The 21,477-nt window shown below is 39.9% G+C and overlaps 2 protein-coding genes across 54 annotated transcripts in view; one reads left to right on the top strand and one right to left on the bottom strand.

The window, feature by feature from the left end:
* The window catches only part of CCDC148 (coiled-coil domain containing 148), a 297,116-nt gene extending 282,693 nt beyond the window's left edge, over nt 1–14,423 (bottom strand). For 2 of the 17 annotated variants that reach the window (XM_086354486.1, XM_086354468.1), the window contains exon 1: nt 14,066–14,403. The gene's annotated coding sequence lies outside the window, so the exon portion shown is untranslated. Of the gene's footprint in view, nt 1–14,065 lie in introns of all 17 variants that reach the window. The other 15 variants (XM_086354521.1, XM_086354502.1, XM_086354599.1 and 12 more) reach the window with 12 other exon arrangements.
* Nucleotides 14,424–14,556: 133 nt separating this feature from the next.
* The window catches only part of PKP4 (plakophilin 4), a 258,819-nt gene continuing 251,898 nt past the window's right edge, over nt 14,557–21,477 (top strand). For 28 of the 37 annotated variants that reach the window (XM_086354203.1, XM_086354364.1, XM_086354251.1 and 25 more), the window contains exon 1: nt 14,557–14,864. The gene's annotated coding sequence lies outside the window, so the exon portion shown is untranslated. Of the gene's footprint in view, nt 14,865–15,200; nt 15,281–15,309; nt 15,982–21,477 lie in introns of those variants that run through there. The other 9 variants (XM_086354216.1, XM_086354067.1, XM_086354075.1 and 6 more) reach the window with 8 other exon arrangements.

Consider the following 21,477-nt stretch of genomic DNA (forward strand, 5'->3'; position numbering starts at 1 on the left):
GAGTTATGTGATAGAAAATGCTGTATTACCTTGAAAATCTTGGCTTAATACCTGATCATAGAGGGTTCAAAGTCTAAGGTCAGTTTATTTCCATACTTAGATATAAGGACTATTGTACTTAAATTAGATGGCACAAAGAGATATGGAAGAAGTGCAAAATTAGTTTCATGTACTCAATTATGATACTCAAATTTCAGTTCATCCATTAATTATACAAAGGTTGTAGCTTAGTATTTTTCTAGTCTAGTAATTTTCTGACTTTGCTGATATCAATCAGTTTTCCTAGCAAAGTTTTTTTTTTTTTTTTAAATTTAATGTTTAACATATTGGGTCTAAATCCACTGAAATGCATTTGGAAGATTTTCAATCATGTTAAAAATTGTCTGCAAATTTACTAAGTGTTCATAAATGAGAGTTTTAAGACAATGTGCTCATGCTATTTTTTAAAGTTTTTATTTGTAATAACAGCTTTATTAGTATCTAATTGATACTCCATAAAGATACATCCATTATAAGTGTACAGTGCAATTATTTTTAGTAAATATACAGCAGTTCTACCATCGCCACCATTTAGTTGTAGAACATTTCAATCACCTGAAAAGTTCTGTCATAATCACTTGCATTCAATGTTCCCATTCCAGCCCAAGATAATCATTGATCTGCTGCTTTCTGTCTCTATTTTCCTTTTTTAGAAGTTTCAAATAGATGGTATCACAATGTATATGATCTTTTGTGGCTGGCTATTTTCCTCCTAGCATAATAAATTGGAGATTTATCTGTATTATAACATGAATCAGTAGTTCATTATTTTTATTGTTAAGTAGTATTACATTGTGCAGTACTTTTAAAAATATTTATGTTTGGCTGTGCTAGGTGTTGGCTGCTGTGCATGGGCTTTTCTAGTTGTGGAGAGTGGGGGCTACTCTTGGTTGCGCTGTGTGGGCTTCTCATTGCAGTGGCTTCTCCTGTTGCAGGGCACAGGCTCTGCAGTGCAGGCTTAGTTGCCCTGAAGCATGTGGAATATTCCAGGACCAGGGATCGAACCTATGTCCCCTGCATTGGCAGGCAGAATCTTAACCACTGGGCCACCATGGAAGTTCCATTGCATAGCATTTTATCTAGTCATTATTTGACGGACATTTGAATTATTTCAGATTTTTCCTATTACGAACACTACTATAATAATTCATGTAAAAAGTCCATTGTTTAGACGTATTTTTTTTTTTTTCTCTTGAGATTTCTAAAGGTAGAATTGCTGGATCATATGGTAAGCTTGTATTTATATTTTAAAGAAACTGCCAAACAGTTCTCAAAAGTGGGTACATAATCGCGTGTGCATGCTAAGTCGCTTCCGGAGAAGGCAATGGCACCCCACTCCAGTACTCTTGCCTGGAAAATCCCATGGATGGAGGAGTCTGGTAGGCTGCAGTCCACGGGGTCGCTAAGAGTCGGACACGACTGAGCGACTTCACTTTCACTTTTCACTTTCATGCATTGGAGAAGGAAATGGCAACCCACTCCAGTATTCTTGCCTGGAGAATCCCAGGGACGGGGGAGCCTGGTGGGCTGCCAACTATGGGGTCGCACAGAGTCGGACACGACTGAAACGACTTAGCAACAGCAGCAGCTAAGTCGCTTCAGTCATGGCCAACTCTAAGTGACCTGGTGGACTGTAGCCCACGAGGCTCCTCTGTCCATGGGATACTCCATGCAAGAATACTGGAGTGGGTTGCAGTGCCCTCCTCCAGGGGATCTTCCCGATGCAGGGATCAAAACCAGGTCTCCTGTGGCTCCCACATTATAGGTGGTTTCTTTACCATTGAGCCACCAGGGAAGCCCAAATTGGGTATAGCAACCAGCAACTTATAAGAACCAGTTTTTCCACATCCTTGTCATCACTTAGTATTGTCGATCTTTTGCCTTATATTTATTCTAGTAGTTTCATAGGGCATTGTATTGAAGTTTTAATGTGCATTTCCCTAATGATTAATGATGTTGAGCACTTTTTATTTGATTATTAACCATTTGTATAACTTTTTGGTGAAATATTTAGTAAAATATTTTGTCCATTTATAAAACTGATTTTGCCTTATTTTGATATTTAAAAGTTTCTTTATATATCCTGGTGTAAGTCCTTTGTAAGATTATGCTTTACAAATATTTTTTCCCAGTCTGTCACTTTTTTCATTTTCTTTGTTCTCTTGAAGAACAAAACTATCTTTTATAAAGTCCAGTTTATCAATTTTTTATTTCTCGATCATGATACAGTGTCATAGCTAAGAAATCCTTGCTTAAAGCAGGGTCACAGATTTTGTACTATGTCTTCTTGTAGAAGTCATAATTTTAGTGTTTACAGAACTAACAATTCTTTTACAAGTCTCATAATTTTTAGTTAGCTCAATAATGCATTTTTTCCTCTAAAATATGAATTGAGTGTAAGTTCATTATTTTGCACATAAATGTCCAATTATCCTAGTAGCATTCTTTGAAAGGACACCCTTTCCCCCACTGAATTATGTTGGCATCTTTGTCAAACATTAATTCACCACCAGTGTAAGGACTTATTTCTATACCCTCTACTCTACTTCATTGATCTAATTAGATGTTATAATTTCTTCTACTTTGTTGTTGTTTGATATTCTTGTTCCTATGTTTGTCCATTTTAAGACTGGCTCATGATTTCTACAAAAAGTTTGCTGGGATTTTAATAGGGATCACCAATGTGATCAAGAAGGAAATGGCAACCTACTCCAATGTTCTTGCCTGGAGAATCCCATGGATGGAGGAGCCTGGCAGGCTAGAGTCCATGGGGTTGCAAGAGTCGGACACGACTTAGCAACTAAACCAATGTGATCAATAGAGGTCTAATTCTTCTTTTCTAATATTTCTTTTTTAAAATTGATTAATTTGGGGGTTACACTGGGTCTTTGTTGCTGCACATGGGTTTTCTCTAGTTGAGGTGGGCAAGGGCTGCTCTCTAGTCATGATGCACAGGCTTTTCACTGCGGTTGCTCCTCTTGTTGAAGAGCATGGGTTCCAGGGTGTGTGGGCTTCAGTAGTTGTAGCACACAGGCTTATTTTCCCTGTGGTATGCGGAATCTTCCTGGACCAGGGATTGAACTGTGCTCCCTGAACTGACAGGCAAATTTCTAACCACTGGGCCACCAGGGAAGCCCTACAATTTATTTCTGAATATTATATATTTTTTTCATGTTATCATAAATGGAATCATTTTCTTAAGCTCATTTTCAAATTGCTAGTTCTTAGGGCTTCCCTGGGGGCTCAGATGGTAAAGATCTGCCTTCAGTGTAGGAAACCTGGTTTTGATCCCTGGGTTGGGAAGATCCCCTGGAGAATGGAATGGCTACCTACTCCAGTATGCTTGCCTGGAGAATTCCATGGACAGAGAAGCCTAGCGGACCTCAATCCATGGTGTCACAGAGTCAGGCACAACTGAACAACTAACACTTTCACATCGCTTTTCACTTTTTCAGCACATAAAAATTCAATTGATATTTGTATACTTGTCTTATATCTTGTGACCTTGCTAATTTACTTATTACTTCTAGTATAGTTTTTTTTTTTTGGTATATTTGTTAGGATTTTCATGCATAAAATCATGTCATCTGTGAACAAAGTCAGCTTTAATTTTTCCTTTCCAATTCATATGCTTTTATTTTTCTTTCCTTTCTACAATGAATGAAACCTCCAATGAAGTGTTGAACGGAAGACATAAGAGTGGACACCATTTTATTCTCAGTCTTAGGGGCAAATCATTTACCATTACCATAAATGTGATGCTACCTGTAGACTTTTCATAGATGCACTTTATCATATTGAAGAAGTTTCCTTCTTCATGAATGGGTTTTATTTTTTTAGCATTTTCATCATGAATGGGTATTGAATCTTGTCAATTGCTCTTTCTCCATCTACTTTCATCTTTTTTTTGCATATTTTAAAAATCTATTAAACTCTAAAAAAATATGCCAGTTCTTGACTTCCAGATTGTATCAATACTAGCAGGTCCTGTTGACTTACTCCCTCAGAGTTCAACCTCAGAGATGCCCAACCATGAAGACACTGAACTGATGTACCATATAAAGGAAACAGTGACCCAGAGATGGAAAGGGCTGGCTGCCATGGTCAGAGAACAGGATAGGGGGACAGTTCTTGCTCTTATTTTCTCTTCCTCTAGTGTTCTGGTCAGCTTACTGCCACCTCTATGAACCAGATAGAGAACTCTGAAGTTAAAAATAATGAGGTCATATTTGCCTGAAATTTATTTTAGGAGAACTTCAAATCTAATATTTTAAACAGAATTTTAATGTGGTGATCATTTGATGTTCCAGAGTTAGCACAGAATCAAGAACTGTTTTTCAAATGGAGATTATTGACTTGCCAGGTGTCCTGCATCTGACAGCCTTCTTTAGCTTTGGACCTCACTTATAAGTGGTAGCCATACAGATTTTGTCAGTATTAGCATATTTCTAATATAGGTTTATTTATGAGGACTGCCACCTTCATTTTTGATGGTTTTGCTAAAGAAAACTTGATTGACAGGATTTTTTCTTTTCAGTACTTTAAATCTGTCTTTCTACCTCCCTCTGGTTTCCTTTATTTCTCATAAGTTAGCTGTTAATTTTATTATGGTTTCCTTGTACATGATGAGTTGTTACTCTATTTTTGCTTCAAAACTTTCTCATCTTTGTCTTCCAGCAGTCTATGATGTAGCTAGTGTGGTCTCCTTATGCTTACTCTACTCAGGATTTACTGTGTTCCTTGGATCTGTAGATTAAAATTTTTATGAAATTAGGGAAGTTAGGTCATTGGTTCTTTTTTTTTTAGACAATTGCTTCTTTAAATTTTTTATATACCCTTCTAGCCTTCCTTTCCTTCTGTTACTCACAGCTGTCCTACCAATTTGAGGCTCAGTTAATTTTTTCTCAATATTTTAAAATTTGTTTTTCAGATTGGATAGTTTGTCAAGAATCTCCATTTAGTTCCTTTTTTATAATCTTTATTTCTCTATTCAGAGTCCCCATTTTAAGTCATTTTTCCTGTAAGTCTTTAAACATATTTATAGTAGACACTTGGATTAGCTGTCTGCTAAATTCAACAATATGCTCACTCAGCCTGTCTATTGGCTACTTATTTTCCTGAATTTGGATACTTTTCTGGTTTTTTTTAGCTGTCTCATAATTTTTTGTTGAAAACTAGGTATTTTATGGATGTTCCCAGTGGTCCAGTGGTTAAGAGTCTGCACTTCCATTGTAGAGGGCACAGGTTTGATCCCTGGTGAGGGAACTAAGATCCCACATGCTGCAGGGCACTGTCAAAAAAAAAAAAAAAAAAAGGAAAGAAAGAAACTCTGTGCGGTAAACAGTATGCTAGTTTATATAGCGTATTATATAGGTATTTTGGAGAAGGCAATGGCACCCCACTCCAGTATTCTTGCCTGGAAAATCCCATGGACGCAGGAGCCTGGTAGGCTGCAGTCCATGGGGTTGCTAAGAGTCAGACACTACTGAGCGACTTCACTTTCACTTTTTACTTTCATGCATTGGAGAAGGAAATGGCAACCCACTCCAGTGTTCTTGCCTGGAGAATCCCAGGGACGGGGGAACCTGGTGGGCTGCTGTCTTTGGGATCGCACAGAGTTGGACACGACCGAAGCGACCTAGCAGCAGCAGCAGCAGCAGCATATAGGTATTTTATGTAAAACACTGTAACAGTTTTGGATGGAGTCTGGTTTTCCTTCTATTTTATTACAACAATAATTACTGAATCTTAAACTTCAAAATCTGTTTCCATTGAGTTGTAGGGCTACTAGTATATTTGATAAATTCTTCTGCTTTTATTTTTTTAGTCTAGTTCCTAAAACATTAGCATAAATGTCTCTAAAAATAGTATAGCTGTATTTTCTTCCTACACCAATGGGATGGTAAAATGACTCTACCCTGAAACAGGTATCATATTGCTTATCTTCTCAAAGTTCTTCTCTTACTCCCAACTTCAAAAGAGGAAAATTGAGAGTTGAGGAATATAAGGCTTTGTGGGGAGTAGGGAGGAATAGATGCCACACCAAGGAAAGCTCTTTTACCCAAATTTGGTTGGTAATGTTTGGATCTAGACAGATCCTTTGTTTTCTATTCTTTGCTCTTCAGAAATTTTTAGACTGCTCTCTTCAAGTCCAATATGATGGTCATAATATATGTTTTGTTTTGTTGTAAATATTTGCATAATATTTTCGTGAAACCTAAAGTCAGGAACAAGACAAGTGTGCCCACTTTCACCACTACTATTCAACATAGTTTTGGTCACAGCAATCAGAGCAGAAAAAGAAATAAAAGGAGTCCAAATTGGAAAAGAAGAAGTAAAACTCTCACTGTTTGCAGATGACATGATCCTCTACATAGAAAAGCCTAAAGACTCCACCAGAAAATTACTAGACCTAATGAATGAATATAGTAAATTTGCAGGATATAAAATCAACACACAGAAATCCCTTGCATTCCTATACACTAACAATGAGAAAATAGAAAGAGAAATAAAGGAAACAATTCCACTCACCATTGCAATGAAAAGAATAAAATACTTAGGAATATATCTACCTAAAGAACCTAAAGACCTATATATAGAAAACTATAAAACACTGGTGAAAGAAATCAAAGAGGACACTAATAGATGGAGAAATATACCATGTTCATGGATCGGAAGAATCAATATAGTGAAAATGAGTATACTTCCCAAAGCAATCTATAGATTCAATGCAATCCCTATAAAGCTACCAATGGTATTTTTCACAGAGCTAGAAAAAATAATTTCACAATTTGTATGGAAATACAAAAAACCTCGAATAGCCAAAGCAATCTTGAGAAAGAAGAATGGAACTGGAGGAATCAACCTGCCTGACTTCAGGCTCTACTACAAAGCCACAGTCATCAAGACAGTATGGTACTGGCACAAAGACAGAAATATAGATCAATGGGACAAAATAGAAAGCCCAGAGATAAATCCACGCACCTATGGACACCTTATCTTTGACAAAGGAGGCAAGAATATACAATGGAGAAAAGACAATCTCTTTTACAAGTGGTGCTGGGAAAACTGGTCAACCACTTGTAAAAGAATCAAACTAGAACACTGTCTAACACCATACACAAAAATAAACTCAAAATGGATTAAAGATCTAAATGTAAGACCAGAAACTATAAAACTCCTAGAGGAGAACATAGGCAAAACAGTCTCTGACATACATCACAGCAGGATCCTCTATGACCCACCTCCCAGAATACCAGAAATAAAAGCAAAAATAAACAAATGGGATCTAATTAAAATTAAAAGCTTCTGCACAACAAAGGAAACTATAAGCAAGGTGAAAAGACAGCCTTCAGAATGGGAGAAAATAATACCAAATGAAGCAACTGACAAACAACTAATCTCAAAAATATACAAGCAACTCCTGCAGCTCAATTCCAGAAAAATTAATGACCCAATCAAAAAATGGGCCAAAGAACTAAACAGACATTTCTCCAAAGAAGACATACAGATGGCTAACAAACACATGAAAAGATGCTCAATATCACTCATTATCAGAGAAATGCAAATCAAAACCACAATGAGATACCATTTCACGCCAGTCAGAATGGCTGCGATCCAAAAGTCTACAAGCAATAAATGCTGGAGAGGGTGTGGAGAAAAGGGAACCCTCTTACACTGTTGGTGGGAATGCAAACTAGTACAGCCACTATGGAGAACAGTGTGGAGATTCCTTTAAAAACTGGAAATAGAACGGCCTTATGACCCAGCAATCCCACTGCTGGGCACACACACCAAGGAAACCAGAACTGAAAGAGACACGTGTACCCTAATGTTCATCGCAGCACTGTTTATAATAGCCAGGACATGGAAGCAACCTAGATGTCCATCAGCAGACGAATGGATAAGAAAACTGTGGTACATATACACAATGGAGTATTACTCAGCCATTAAAAAGAATACATTTGAATCAGTTATAATGAGGTGGATGAAACTGGAGCCTATTATACAGAGTGAAGGAAGCCAAAAAGAAAAACACCAATACAGTATACTAACGCATATACATGGAATTTAGAAAGATGGTAATGATAACCCTGTATGCGAGCCAGCAAAAGAGACACAGATGTATAAAACAATCTTTTGGACTCTGTGGGAGAGGGAGAGGGTGGGATGATTTGGGAGAATGGCATTTAAACATGTATAATATAAGAAACGAATCGCCAGTCCAGGTTTGATGCAGGATACAGGATGCTTGGGGCTGGATGACCCAGAGGGATGGTATGGGGAGGGACGTGGGAGGGGGGTTCAGGATGGAGAACACATGTACAACCATGGTGGATTCATGTTGATGTATGGCAAAACCAATACAATATTGTAATTAGCCTCCAATTAAAATAAATAAATTTAAATTAAAAAAATAAATCAAGCTGTTGATCAAGTAAAAAAAGAAAAGAAACAAAGACTCATTAAAGGCAAAATAAGAAAAGGATGGGTTGGGGTGATTTTAAGTAACAAATCTCTTAAAGTGATATCTGCACTCCCATGTTTACTGCAGCGTTATTCTCAATAGCCTAGATATGGAAACATCTTAAATGTTCATCATGCAGATGAATGGATTAAAAAAAGATGTATATAAACACAATGGAGTAATATTATCCAACTATGAGAAAGGAGGATAGCCTGCCACTTGCAAAAACATGGATGGACCTTGAGCACATTACACTATGTAAGGTAAGTTGGAGAAAGATAAGTACTATATATTACTTGGAACAACAGACTGGTTCCAAATAGGAAAAGGAGTTCGTCAAGGCTGTATATTGTCACCCTGTTTATTTAACTTATATGCAGAGTACATCATGAGAAACACTGGACTGGAAGAAACACAAGCTGGAATCAAGATTGCTGGGAGAAATATCAATAACCTCAGATATGCAGATGACACCCCCTTATGGTAGAAAGTGAAGAGGAACTCAAAAGCCTCTTGATGAAAGTGAAAGTGGAGAGTGAAAAAGTTGGCTTAAAGCTCAACAGTCAGAAAACGAAGATCATGGCATCCGGTCCCACCACTTCATGGGAAATAGATGGGGAAACAGTGGAAACAGTGTCAGACTTTATTTTTCTGGGCTCCAAAACCACTGCAGATGGTGACTGCAGCTGTGAAATTAAAAGACGCTTACTCCTTGGAAGGAAAGTTATGACCAACCTAGATAGCATATTCAAAAGCAGAGACATTACTTTGCCAACAAAGGTTCATCTAGTCAAGGCTATGGTTTTTCCTGTGGTCATGTATGGATGGGAGAGTTGGACTGTGAAGAAGGCTGAGTGCCGAAGAATTGATGCTTTTGAACTGTGGTATTGGAGAAGACTCTTGAGAGTCCTTTGGACTGCAAGGAGATCCAACCAGTCCATTCTGAAGGAGATCAGCCCTGGGATTTCTTTGGAAGGACTGATGCTAGAGCTGAAACTCCAGTACTTTGGCCACTTCATGTGTAGAGTTGACTCATTGGAAAAGACTCTGATGCTGGGAGGGATTGGGGGCAAGAGGAGAAGGGGACGACAGAAGATGAGATGGCTGGATGGCATCACTGACTCGATGGACCTGAGTCTCAGTGAACTCTGGGAGTTGGTGATGGACAGGGAAGCCTGGCATGCTGCGATTCATGGGGTCGCAAAGAGTTGGACACGAGTGAGCGACTGATCTGATCTGATCTGATATATTACTTAATTTGGGATCTTAAAAAGTCAAATTTCTAAAAATCAGAGTAAAATGATTTACCAGGGGATAGGGAGTGGAGCAATATGATGTTTAAGGCTACAAACTTGCAATAATTGGCAAATTAGCAATGGAGATCTAATATACTATATAATTAATATAGACAATAATAGTTTATTGTATAATTATGTAATGTGATAAATATTGCTACATTAGCAATCATATTACAATATATGTGTATAAAAGTAATACATTATATACCTTAAATTAACACAGTGTTATATGTCAAATATATTTAATTAAAAAAAACTCATTGATCAATAAAAAATGAAGTATATATTCTGCCTTCATGGGGAGAATAAGAACCCAGAAAACATCAGGATGAAGGCAGCTATTCTCTCTGGCTCACTTGTTTTCTGAATCCCAAATTTCTTGGGAAAAAGTATGATTGGTATTATTATAGTTTATGGGTCAATAGTCAGCTGATGGATTGGTTACATCTGTGTCAGGCCCCCAGCAGGGCTGGTTCCATGGTTAGATGCAAGGTCATGAGACACACAGGACTGCTTACTTCAAGGGCTATGCATATATAGGTACTTGAAATCATGTCAATTACACTTTCCAGATGTTTAATGACTTTCTGATTTTATGAAGTTGTTAAATTTGCATGATTCTATGGTGTTTCAAAAGACAGAGCAACCTGGATGCTTCAGATGGAAAAAATGTAGACAACCCTTATTTACTGTTTGACAAACTTGCGTTTCAACTGCTTTCTCCAACATACAGATTTTATAGTCTTAGCTCTGGATATGATAAGTTCATGCCAAAAGACATGCAGCCAGTTCTGTTCACATTGGTCCCCTCCCTCACAGAGGAGTAGAGATAGGTCATGGTAGAGATGAGATCTGAGGTCTTTCTCTATTAGGAGGATACATGGCAGAAACCTCTACTCCGCTCTGCCATACATTACCTCACTTTTCCACACTGAACCTCTAGTCCCATCTTTTTCTAATTACCGCCCAACATTACCGATTCCAATTTTTCATTGTTGGAAGCCAAATTCTTCCAAAGGCTAAAAGAAGGATTCAAGACTGTTGGCATTTTTCTAGTGTGGGAGACACTTTAGTAGCACTGCAGAGGCTATCATCTTGACCACGACATAAGGCTCACACACTATAAATCTGCACCTTGGAGTCGAAAGTGTTGGTGCCTCAATAAAACACTAAAGCAGAAATAATCCTCTTTGGAGATAGGTACTATCAGGACACTTACAGAAAAGGCTCTACAGGTAACAATTTGGCTGGGTTGCTAAAGGCAGAGGGATGATTTGCACATTCAGAGAATGTGCTATAGGTGGGATATAGCCAATTCTGCAATCCTGAGAGGAATTGTTATTAAGCTCTAGCATCCTCTCCCAGGACAAGTTTATTCCACTGCACCCTTTCCCTCCTTTGCCACCTGCCTCTTTTTAACATTCCTTTTGAAACAAACACCACCCTCATCCCCTAACCAGCACGCTTTATGGAATTTTTATCTTCACTTTTCCCACCTCCTCCCTTGGCATCTAAGAATGAGGAGTGTTCCTGCTTCTCTCTTTCCCTTGCTGCCTTTGCTATTCTTTGTCAGGAATTCAGTACTAAACATTATAGGCTAATATTAAAATAACTTTAGAAAGTTACAATATTTTCATAATTATGAAAGGTTCAGGCTGACTTCTTTCTGAGATGGTAATTTAAAAGTTTCTTTGGATTTCTGCTGTTTACTTTTGTAATTGAGCATGCCCCACTGTCAGGCGAAGTAGAGGCCCGGTTTCCTACCTCAATTTCCCAGCAGTTAGAGCCACCAAGGTGGTGGGGCTAGCAGGTGAAATGCTTCCTTTTCTCAAGTAAATAATTTGCATTTCTATGTATCCAAAAGGGTGGGAGACAATGGTTTCTAGCCTGCACTGGAAATCTGGATTGAGGCACTGCAATTTGCAAGTAAAAGGCACATTTATAAAGGAAAACTTTGTTGGCAAAAAGAGTTAGGGTTTTGAGGGCAAAGAGCACAATCTTCAGAATCATTTCAGTAGTATTCAAGGGCAGAAAATTGAAAGTGGAAAAAATAGAAGCCACAAGAAATTCCCTTCAAATCGTTTCTTAGTGATTTGGCCAATAGAAGGATAGAAGGGAGGTGGTGTTACTGAAGGTCACATATTTGTAAGATACAGGATAAAATTTTTGGAGGAGAGGATGTAACACATGATCTAAGAGAGTGATTATAATCAATGGAGGAAAATTCTGGGATGGGAGGATGGCCAATGTTTAAGAGCACAAGTGAAGTGTGAGCTCAGAACAGAAGGCTGGCACCCTTCTCAGCCAGGACTGAAAGAAGTGATGAAGTGTGAAAACTGAGACTGAGGTTTAGGAAAGTTAAGTTGAGAAACCTCATGGTGGATGCCTCAGTCAAGTAGGAGACAAGATCATTTGCAGAACTGGAAGAAGACCAAGTACAGTGGAGGCTGAGTAGAGCAGAAATAGGACAGTTTCGGGAGAAGTGCCTTGAATAATGTCTTTGCATCAGTATCCTAGATAATCACCCTCCTGATGAGGAAAGGAATTTAGAGAATCAGTGAAGATCCAGCCAAGACTGGATAGCATAAACTTTTAGTGGAACAAAGTAATTTCTTTATCCAACAATGCTTGGTTGTGCAGGAGCAAGTTTAAAGTTTTCACTGGAGCATAAAAATGACTAATAATAATTTGAATGGCAACATTTTAAGGGACATTATTCATGGTGGATTTTAGTAACATATTAATCATTACAAACATGAAATACACAGTATCAAAATACTCATCAAACATGTGATCTGAGAAATATGCAAAAAAGAAAAGACTATAAGAGTAAAAAATAAATTAGTTCTTGTTTCTTTACTTTTATATTAGCCTAAGGGAAGGAAAAAGGAAATATCAATGTTTTCTTTCCATTTGACATATCTTCTATTGATTATTATAAAATTTTAAAATAGTCATTGGTATTTTGCTAGTACATTAAAACTGAGTTTTTATTTATAAAAATTTGCACTTTACTTTTTCTATTCTCTTATAAACAAACACCAAAAAGAAAACAAAAGGCAGAAATTGAAAGCATGATGAGCTAATTTCCATGATGGCAAGGCATGAGACAGCACTCCAAAGTCCCTGCTGATTTCTTCCCAAGTCTATAAATATTTAGGGGGAGCACTCGTATGTTTAGCTGTTTTGTTTCACAGTCCAATCCTGCATAGGATTATGGACAAAGTTCAAATTTTACTACAAATTGCAAAAGACACTTTCTAATTAAGGTACCATTGAACAATTCTTGTTTATTTTTGTCATTTTTAATTATGGCAAGATAACAAACAATAGCATATTATCCAACTTAAAATTCAGGACAGTAGAAAGACATATGTGGCTTGCACACACATTAATCTGTTGCTCTTAACAAAATATTTGTAATTTCCAAAATTCTATCAGTTTTTTCATACAATGTGGTCCCTTCAAATTGAAGGGCAGTAGCCTAAACATAGTCTTCTTACTAAAAAAAATTAATGTAAAAATGGCAAAATCAACAAAAAGAAGGAACATAAGAATATCAGTGACTATATCACAAAGCAATATAACGCTTAAAAGCCCAATATGTTCACAAAGTTCTATTTTAATAGCTAGTATCTATATATGAAAATTATTTACAAAAAAACAATTGGTATTTACGAACTAGCAAAGTGACTTTAAATGAAAGCAAAGCACTTGTAATTAAAGCTCAAGATTTTCTATGTGCCTCCATGTCTCAGTTTATTTATCAAATTTACAGGTAAACTTGAAAATACGCAGAAAACAAAATCTAGCAAGTTGTAATCTCTTTCCTTTACTCTCTTGTGAAATCATCAGAAGACATGAAGGATCAATTGCCTGTGTCTTGCCCCACCTTGTAAACTCTTAGGGGAAAGAGCATGCACCTGTCAAGCTTATAGTGCAGAATGCACACACAGATGGGCATTTAATAAATATCCTTCAATGGAGAGATTAGAGGTTTTCTTTGGGAAGCAGGGAACACACCTCATGCACTGACTAGATGACATCCATCATACAATACGTCAGCCTGTTTCCTCATCAAAATATCATCCAAAGGAAGTCTTTGAATGATGTTTAGTCTCCTTTTAAGTCTTTAGACCCAAAATTTTGATGCAAGATCCACCCCAGGGAAGGGGGAGTGGTTGGGAAGAACAAGTAGATTTGATGTGGATCAGTGACGTCAGGAAGAAGCAATGATTTAAGGGATGGGGTGCAAACTCACCTGGAGAAGCAGAAGGTGCACACGTGTCAAAGGCCAAAGGGCAGAGGCCGAGGGACTCCCTAATCGCAGAAAAAGTGAAATGCCCACTCCCAGGTTCTCAAGGATTCCTTTAGGGGCTCAGCTGTCCCTGCCTTTGACGCGACGGACTAACCCTTTCATGCACAACTGGGTTTGACAGGGAGACAAAGCGAAAGCTGTCCCAATTTCAGTCAGCACTCACGAATCCCTCGATAGCTCTTTCCTCTACCCCCTCCCGCACCCAAAGCCAGAGACACCTTCATCCTCACTCCCCACCTTTTCCAGGCCCTCTAGCTCTTAACAGCATCGGTCTCTATGGCGACCTGAAACCTCAGTTCCCATTGGTCAGTTCAATATGAGGGCCGGTCCAATGGGAAGGGCCAGCCTTCTCCTTCCGACCAATGGGGTAGGCAGGGAGCAGGTCCGGAGACGGCGGCGTGCTGACGTTCCCGGGAGCCTGGTGCTGGCTGGGCAGGCGGGCTGAGTGCTGGGCGGGCGGCGGCGGCCTCTGGGCAGTAGAGGGGGCTCCGGGGCTGAGTCCTCGTCGACGCCGGCCGCGGAGGCGGCACCATGGGCAAGGGGTAGCGGGGCAAGTTGGCCACCGCCGCCGCCAGGGGTGGTGGGAGAGCCGCTTCGGGGTAGGGGGCGGGTGGGGGAGGGAGGGGCGGGCAGCCGCTCGGCCGCGGCACTTTTTTAATTTTTTCGAGTGCCGCAGCGGCGACCCCACCGCGCCGATGTTCCTGATCCCTGGAGCGACGGCGGCTGCTGCCTAACCTAGAAAGTAAGTGTGCGGGCTCGCGGGAAGGCGCGGAGACTCCTGCCCACAAGACCCCCGGCCCTCGCCCCCTCGGGCCGGAGACAAGACCTGCCTGCGAGGGGCGCGGGGAGGGACGGGGACGGGCGCCTCCCTCCCGTTACTCCGTCCCCACCGCCTCGCGGCCGCCTCGGCTTTCCTGCCCCGCCTCGTGTTCCTGCCCGCACTCGCCTGCCTGCTCCCCTCCCCCCGGTAGGCGCACAAGTTTCACCCTCCATTTGCTTTTCCCGGCGATTACTCTTCCCCCGGTCTCCCCTACATGCAGTGCACGACCCCACCCCGCATTGGCCTTTTTGGATCTAGGGCCCGCAGCCCCAAACTTGAGCGCCACGCCGAGCCCTCCTGGACGTCTGCCGGGAGGCTTCCCCTCTCCTGCCCGCTTGGTACGCCGCCTCGCGCCCCCAACACCCCTGGGCGCCCGCCTTCCCGAACCCTCGGGGCGGTCCGTCCTTCCCTCCAGCCCCAACTCCTGCACCTTGCCCCGCCCCCCCTTCCTCCCACGTCCCTTCTGCCGGTGCTGTCTTGCGTTTGCCCCGAGTCCCGCGCTTCTAGCTGGTCTTACCCACCCACCCTGTCCAGTGCGCCCCTCTCTCCTCGCCGTGTATCCTCACGCTCCACCCCTCCCGGTTCTCCAGCCGCAAGCTTCCCCGGCTGCCCTCTTGCGCGGCCGCTTCCTTCTCTCCCTGCCAGGAGTTGAAGAGGAGCTGCGGCACCCCCGGGCGGATAGTGTCCCTGCCCGCCGCTGGCGCTGCCCACCCCTCTCTCTTTCCCCCTCTACCCGGGAAGCGAGGGGCTGAGCGGTAGGGCCGAAATTTGGCTGCGTGTTGGCTGAGTGCGACAAACAGCGAGAGCGGGCAGTAGAGGCGCCGCGGCGGCCGTGGCCGCGCGGGGCGCAGCAGTAAGCAGGTGTTGTGTGTCCGGGGGGGACGCGCACCGCGGGCTCTTCGGCTGGCGACAGATTGTGCAGGAATGCGAGGAATGCACCGGGAGCATAGTCCACGCGGCCCGCCGCGGCAGAACTAGAGTCTTCCCCAGCCCAGCTCTCGCTGAGCAGTCAGAGGTCACCGGAGCATCTTCGGAGCTGGTGAGCCTCTCTCCACTCCTCTCCTCCCCTGGCTTTTCTCCATGCGGCAGAGGGCGGCGGAGGGGAAGCGCGGCAGTTCTGTTGGGCTTCAGCTAGTCTTTCGTCTGGGATTTTGCTGCATTGGTCTCCAGGACCGTGAATTTCGTGCCGATGGCGGTATAGCCAAGGTTATTGATAATTGCACAAGATTCTTGGCAACTTTGGGTTACAAGGTTTAAATAGTGCCTGGATTTTACGAGGTTTTTTTTTTTTTTTTTTTTTTTTTGATCTGCAGGAAAGGGTGCCTAAGGTTCTTTGAGTAATGAGCTTGCAGCCAACGTATTTTGGCTCTATCAAAAAAATGTTGTTAATGCTCATGGACGGGGATGTTCTTCAGGAGATAACTTGAATGCATCACTTTACTGTCATAAAAATTGTAATTTTTTTCTCTCATACTGGGCTGTGTTTAGACCTCTTACAATCCACAATGAATAGAAACAGAGAAGCAGTGTTTGGTCAGCGATGGGACAGATAGGACTGTCTGGTACAGTTAAATTCGGGGCGTGTCAGTTACCATTGGAAGTAACGGGGTACTACAGATGATGTATATTTCAAGATGTAATTTATTAGTTGAGGTCGCAGTTCTTTCTTTTTTTGGCACCGAGTTTGAACATAAAATAAAAATACGGGTCTACGACTTTTAAAGAATGGTGGTTATTTATGTGTAAAATCCAAAATGATTAGTATATAGTTTTGGTCAAATTTTATTTTCCTTAATGCAGAAAAGCAAATTTTTGACAGAAGTTGCCTTGCTAGAACAGGACTTAGATTGTCTTATTTTAAAAGGTAAAGTAGAAGACCACTTCTCTTTTTTTTTGAATGTAGTGTATTGCTGTAGAAAGTATTTAATTTCCTTTCTGGTACTAGTGAAACAGTTACGGAAAATGGTATCTCATCAACATGAGAACAGTTGATGTCCAAAATAAGTATTTCTGGATTTGGAAAAGTATACTATGTATGCTTTTTGTTTGACACAGTTTGCTTTGGAGGTTGAATTTACTATAAGCCTCTCCATGCTTGGCTATTTTGTATCAGATTCAGGAAAATAGTTGATTGTCCAGCTGTCTACTAACACCTTCTGTGTAGGGATCAAGGGCATTGAAAAGTATAAAATGAGAGCCTTTTATTTGGTTAAGGACCCAGCGGGAAAGGAAAAAGAGAAAAGAAAAAAACTTTGTGATGGATAAAGTTATGTCTTTTGGCTGCTACATTGTTTTTCAGATATGTTCATAGTAAGTGGGCCTTCTAATTTAGAGGGTTAGCTCTAAATTAGAATTAATAACACTGTGTTGGATATCGAGAAGTGTTTGGAGATGTGAACAGGAAACTTATTATGTAACACACTCCTCACAGCAGAGTTTCACACGTGCATATTTGATGTGATATGAATATTAGAAAGTAAAAGCACATTTAGTTTATCTGCTACATTAGAAATTGAAATAGCCCATTCAGGCATATAGAAAATGTGTATATACATTGGTATATATGATTGGCTGTACAAATAGTTTTACATGCTTCAAGGTAGGCTTTCAGTTAGAATTATCGTCTATTTGTTATTGACATTTGAAGAGAAGAAGTTTTAAAATTGGTTATCGTTCACGATAAAATAACAAACTATTTCAGTCATTCCCTCCCCAACTCCCACTATTATATAAGAGAAAGTGCTGTATTTCATGTCTTATATGTTATATAGAAGATTCTAAATTGGGGGACAAATGTTCAGTTATCTTAATTCTTACCCATGTTGTTTTTGGAAGGAAATAGAGGACCAAGGTAGTGATGGAAAGCACGAGTAAGAGAAGGTAAGCAGAAAGTAGGAGCAGCTGGCATTCATTCAGGAGCGGGGGAAAAGGCTGCTGCTGCATTTACAAGCTGAATAAACCAAATCTAATTCTATCAGTGGTTGGTTCTGACATCATTTGAATTTCAGGAAATTACTACCAAACTCAATTCAACAGGAACTTTAGCAATTTTATAACCTTGAGTATTTGGATTGTCTATATTAAGTCAGAGTTACAATTTTCTTTCCTTTCTATACAAATTGGGCAAGGGATTTTAGTTTAAAGCTCTTAAATTTGCTTAATTTTTAAAAATCCAATTATTGTCAGTTTTCAAACTGAGTTATTTCCTTGTTTTTGACCAGGGGTTGATTTAAATAGAGAATTTCCATACCCTGGATGATGCCAATCATTTACGTCCAGGGCTTCACCTTACAGCTTTGAAATATTAAGGTATTTTGAGATTGCTCCATAAGCTTTTTTTTTTTTTTTCCAGTCAAGAAGGATGTCCCTAATTTGCTTCATTCTAAAGTGGATATTATTGCTTCTTTTTTCAGTGAAAGATGAAGTAGAGGTTATTCAAGGGTTCTTCTAGGGATTAAGCATTCATGGAATTGTATGTCACTTTGGGAAGTTACCTTCACACCTTCAGTGTACTGGGAGATAATTACTTCCTCAATGTGTTAAATGGTTTTGTAGTGCCTTTCCTGCAATGAAGAGGGGAAACAAATCTAATTCATAACACTAATGAACTGGATATGTTGGCGGTATCCAGTAACTATTTCATGCCCAAACTTTAACTACAAATAGCTGCAAACAGAGAGATAAGACAGACAAAGTAAAACTTTAAGTATACCTGGGTATAAGACTTGGGATCCTGCCAATAAGTGATTATAACAGTTAGCAAATTAGTTTGATGCCCAGCAGTGGAAAATAACGTTTCTTTTAGGGAAAGGGGATCAGGCCCTGAGTCACAAACAGCAGTGATTCATGTGCTTGCTGGTTGCAGTTGAGAAGTTGTATGTATGTCATTCAAAAGTTGGTCCCTCTGTCACTTCAATAATTCAGTGGAATTATGTTCATCTTTTGGAGGCTATGTTGCCAAAACTAAATTGGGGACATTACATGATGGTGCTCTGTGTTTAAATTTAGAATGCTACAGACATTCCATTTGTCATTGGTCTGAGGGTTTTTTTTTTTATATATAATTTAGATTTACTTTTATTTGATATACCAGTAAGTGTTGGCTACACTGCTGATCATTTCATTATTCATAGTCTTAATAATATTATAGTTTATTATGACTCATATATGGTGATATAGTGATTCATTGCAAGTGATAAAATATCATTAGAAATTATACTAAATCTTTAATACTATAAAATATATAAATTAAAATATGGAAGTATTTGAATTATTTTAAGTCATGTCATGGTGAAGCATTTTTCACGAAGTGAATAATGCCTGAGGATTGGTTAGATGCCAGTCTCTGAAGGACAGTATATCATATAGCCCTCACAGAGTCCAGAACTCACAAATTAAGTGTGGAGAGGGAAAGGATCAGAGGAATCAGTAACGCTTTTTTCATCAACAAGAAAGGCATGTTTAACTTCTATAATTGTTGCTTTATTCAGTATGAGTTTAGTGGGTTGCAAATATGCAAGGATGTTTTTTCTGCTCTTCCCTAATCTGCATGCCTGTCCTTTCTCCCCACAACACACATACCACCACCACCACCACCACCAATGCATGTGCCTGCTTGGAGAGCCAGAAAAAGCCCCCTTTCAAGAGCCACTTATATAGAATATGGAAATTGGCGCCTAGTGTTGTAGGTTGAATTTAGAGCAGATGTGCATTTTTGTCATAAAAATGATATTATATATGAATACAAAAGGTAAAATGTGAGGTTGAAGGTGGGCTATCAGCATACTGTGCAGGCTTTGGGGGCTGGCCTAGAACTTTGAATACAGTGTTTTATGGGCACGCACTGCTGCTGCTGCTGCTAAGTCGCTTCAGTCGTGTCCGACTCTGTGCGACCCCATAGACGGCAGCCCACCAGGCTTCCCCGTCCCTGGGATTCTCCAGGCAAGAACACTGGAGTGGGTTGCCATTTCCTTCTCCAATGCATGAAAGTGAAAAGTGAAAGTGAAGTCGCTCAATCGTGTCCGACTCTTAGCGACCCCATGGACTGCAGCCCACCAGGCTCTACAGCCCATTACAAATAGACTTTTAAAACACTGGATAGGTGGTATCTGAAATTCTGGTCCACTGTAAGCTCTCTCTTTAATTGCAAACATGAAAAGGAGGTGAAAAGCACCCTAAGCTAGGAATTAGAAGATCTGCCATTAAACCGTATAACCTTGACAAACCATTTAATATTTGGGTTACAGCTTCCTACTTTTAAAGATACAGGGTTTGGATTGCATTGATCTAAGATATATTTCAACTCAAGGTTCCCAGAGTTCTCAGGGTTTTTTGGTTTGTTTGTTTTTTAAGAAAACAAAATGGTTTCAAAAGCATTCCTGTATATAATCAGTCCTGTTTTCCCTTCTATCCCAAATCATACCAACAGGAGATTTGGGTTCTCTTTTGAGACTCTTGATTCTCCTTTGTGTTCATCTTAAATAACTTTGTTTTCTTTAACAGTTTAATTTTGGAAAGTGAAGGGAAGGGAATAGACCATATAATGTGTTGAAGGTACCTGTTTACCCCAACTCTAGTTCAAGGTGAACCAATGTAGTTTAGGCCAGGGAAAGCCTTTGGGATTTCACCCACACACTGAGTAAAAGCCCTTGAAAAGTATCATTATAAGGCAGTGAGGTATCGTAATTAGCAGCCAGAGTGTCATAGTTCAATTCTGGCTCTTCTGTTTGCAAGGTGTCTAACTTGGTAAATTGTCTAACCTCTCTGGATCTTGTTCTGCTCGTCTGTAAAACAGAATGACAAAACTATCCACCTCATATGGTTGTTTGAGGACTAAATGGGCTAATATACGTAGAGCACTTAAAACAAGGCCTGGCTTAGGGCTGGCTTTAATACATCAAGTCATTTTTATTCTTATGTTGTGATACTTAATGATGCTTTCTGTAGCATCTGCTATATCCCAGGCAAATTATTGGCTTGTTTTCTGTGTTCTTAGTCAATATGATTATGGATCTGAATAGGATATTTCAGGAAAGAAAACTACCAAACAAAAAATACTATGAACTGGATGGTTTGCAAGAGATTGCCTTTAAAGAAGAGAATTGATAAAAATAAGTCAACTAAGGGTATTTTTAAAATAGGGAAGTTGGACCTTCCTTAGGCATGCAGTACTTGAGGCATGTAAACACCACTAACCATCATGTGTAGGAGGTTTGGGTAAACAGCTTAATAAACTGTTATGTTTAAAAGGTAAAAACTGATAGTATTATGCACTTGAAAATGTAAAGCATACCTTTTAAATGTGTATACTACTATGGTATTTGTAATTCTAACTGTGGTCATTATGTACAGCGTCTTTGCTAGTCAATGTATGACGAAAATGCTAGTGTAATCATTTATGAGCTAAAATGCACCTTGTAAATAAACTCTTTTCTGCCTTTTCTGTCTGAAATTCACACTTGAAATTGGCAGGAAACTATGAAAGCAAGAAAGACTAGAAGAAAAGTTTGGAAGATACTTGATGTAAACCAACAGA

This window comes from Bos grunniens, chromosome 2 (assembly GCF_055505025.1).
Source record: "Bos grunniens cultivar Pamir isolate PY7600 chromosome 2, Bosgru_T2T1.0, whole genome shotgun sequence".
Lineage (NCBI taxonomy): Eukaryota > Metazoa > Chordata > Mammalia > Artiodactyla > Bovidae > Bos > Bos grunniens.